Source organism: Tupaia chinensis, unplaced genomic scaffold, assembly GCF_000334495.1.
Source record: "Tupaia chinensis unplaced genomic scaffold, TupChi_1.0 Scaffold149502_1, whole genome shotgun sequence".
NCBI classification, from domain to species: Eukaryota; Metazoa; Chordata; class Mammalia; order Scandentia; family Tupaiidae; genus Tupaia; species Tupaia belangeri.
The window spans coordinates 967,637-969,792 of record NW_006209346.1 but is presented as its reverse complement, the minus strand read 5'-3'; the positions used below and the strand labels follow the sequence as shown (position 1 = coordinate 969,792).

At 40.0% G+C, this 2,156-nt stretch overlaps 1 protein-coding gene and 1 long non-coding RNA gene across 2 annotated transcripts in view; one reads left to right on the top strand and one right to left on the bottom strand.

Moving 5' to 3' along the window:
• Positions 1-1,933, top strand: part of LOC102493853 (uncharacterized) — a 4,995-nt gene extending 3,062 nt beyond the window's left edge. Inside the window, exon 3 of the long non-coding RNA XR_337761.2 lies at positions 1,713-1,933. This is a non-coding gene — a long non-coding RNA (uncharacterized LOC102493853). The remainder of the gene's footprint in view (positions 1-1,712) is intronic.
• The window catches only part of IL23R (interleukin 23 receptor), a 72,910-nt gene that overhangs the window by 62,728 nt on the left and 8,026 nt on the right, over positions 1-2,156 (bottom strand). The window lies entirely within an intron of this gene.

Sequence of the window (2,156 nt, the reverse complement as noted above, 5' to 3'; positions counted from 1 at the left end):
CCTAAGCAGCCATCAGCAAAGATTTTGCTTCCATTAGTTTGACCTGGGAAAGGCAGAGTCTGTTTTCTTACCTAAATCCTGTCTAGGGTGGGTTTGGGGACAGAGGCCCCTCAGACAATACTGGGAGGGCTATTGTGGGTAATCAATCACAGCAACCACAACGCAAGAAGGCGGTATCAAATAATACTTGTAGAGGCAATTGTTTTGGACTGGGCTCTTGTACTAGGCCCCAACAGACCAAACCAAAATGGAGTCACTCTTGCTAAGTACTATGTCATCAAACTGAAACTTTAAGGAAGCAGATAACACCCTAAATAGTTTTTCTGAAAGTAGAAGACTCACAGTAATCAGTGGAAAATGGCTCAGTCAATCTGAGCTGGTATGAAAAAGAATTCTTTCTACCTTAAACTTTACAAGCAAAGTAACCTAAAGTGACATGATGTTAACCAAACTGCTCTTTTTTTTTTTATTCTGGTTTTGTTTATTTCTTTGTTTATAATCCTGAGGGCATGAGAATGAGGGAAAAGGAGGACACACTCCCTCAATGGGGCATGGTCACACTGCAATCCCGTCTCCTCCATTTCTCCATCCTATCAGGATTTGGGGCATGTACACAGAGTGCCTGTGTGTTTTCACAAGTCATCGGGTCTGGGACTTCAACTGCATGGTCAGCCATGTGGGATTCAGTTCCCTTTACCATTAGTCCATGGAGCTAGCCCTTAATTATTATGAGTCCTTATTTTCCCCTTACACAAAAACAACTAACTATACTCTCATGCTCAATGGAGCACTTAAGTATTTTCAAGAATGAGATTTATGAATCTAAAATAAAAGGTAATCAACCTGAAAACTAAATCTGTTGAAATTTTGTCTTTTAGCAGAGGTGGCACTTATTTTGATTCATTTTTTTTCTCTAGCTTAAATGAACAACTAACCTTTTTTCATAACTATGGAAGTGGCTGATTTACCCTCCAGTGAACTCTATGATCTCCATCTCCACTTCCACCCCCAAAGGCTAATTAGTAAGAGATAGTGAAGTAGCTAAACATGGAGGGCTGACTATGCTTCCTGAGGATGTGGACAAGCTCAGGAGATTTCACACATCAGATAAGATGTCTGCCTGTGGTTAAATTTCCACAATTTAGGGCAAGTTTAGCATGTGTAAAGCATGGATTTAAGCCGTCAGCTTACCAACTTTATTCTTGGACTCTAAAACCTAGTACTGTCCTTCCTCAGCTCACCCCTCCACTTCCATAGTTCTCTCCTTTGAAAGCATGCAAAATCCAAGGCCCACAGTTAAGTAGGACAGTGGCCTCAGCACCAAACAAGGAAGTCTGCTTTTAAGGCAGCCGCTAGGAGGGTTCGGTGGTAGTGGTGACATTGATCTGGCTCTTGTTAGCTAAGGTCTGGAGGTGAGAAAGAAGCAAGAATTCAGATTTGATCCTCAAAGGATGGAGGAAGACCCAAAGCCTTTTATCTGTCACTGAAAATGCCCCACATGCTATAAAAGGTGAATTTCTGGGTTAAAACAGTGCTGAATTTGTGATCTGCCCTTTATATTAATAGAACCAAGTATTAAGTATATAATTATAAAAGTCAGACTATATTACTGTAGTAATTTAAACCCTTCAGAAAACTATGAACACAAATGGAATTCAGAATATATTTTAAAGATCAACTTGACTAATTTTTTTCTTAATTAATAATTGTAGTCTGGTGATGCTGCCATTGTTGATATGGTTCCTGGCAAGCCCATGTGTGTTGAGAGCTTCTCTGACTATCCTCCTCTGAGTCGTTTTGCTGTTCGTGATATGAGACAGACAATTGCTGTTGGTGTCATCAAAGCTGTGGACAAGAAGGCTGCTGGAGCTGGCAAGGTCACCAAGTCTGCCCAGAAAGCTCAGAAGGCTAAATGAATATCCCTAATGCCTGCCACCCCAGTCTTAATCAGTGGTGGAAGAACAGTCTCAGAACTGTTTGTCTCAATTGGCCATTTAAGTTTAATAGTAAAAGACTGGTTAATGATAACGATGCAACGTAAAACCTTCAGAAGGAAAGGAAAATGTTTTGTGGACCATTTTGTTTTTTTGTGTGTGGCAGTTTTAAGCTATTAGTTTTTTAAACTTTTTTTTTTTTTTTTTTGAGAGGTTTTCGCT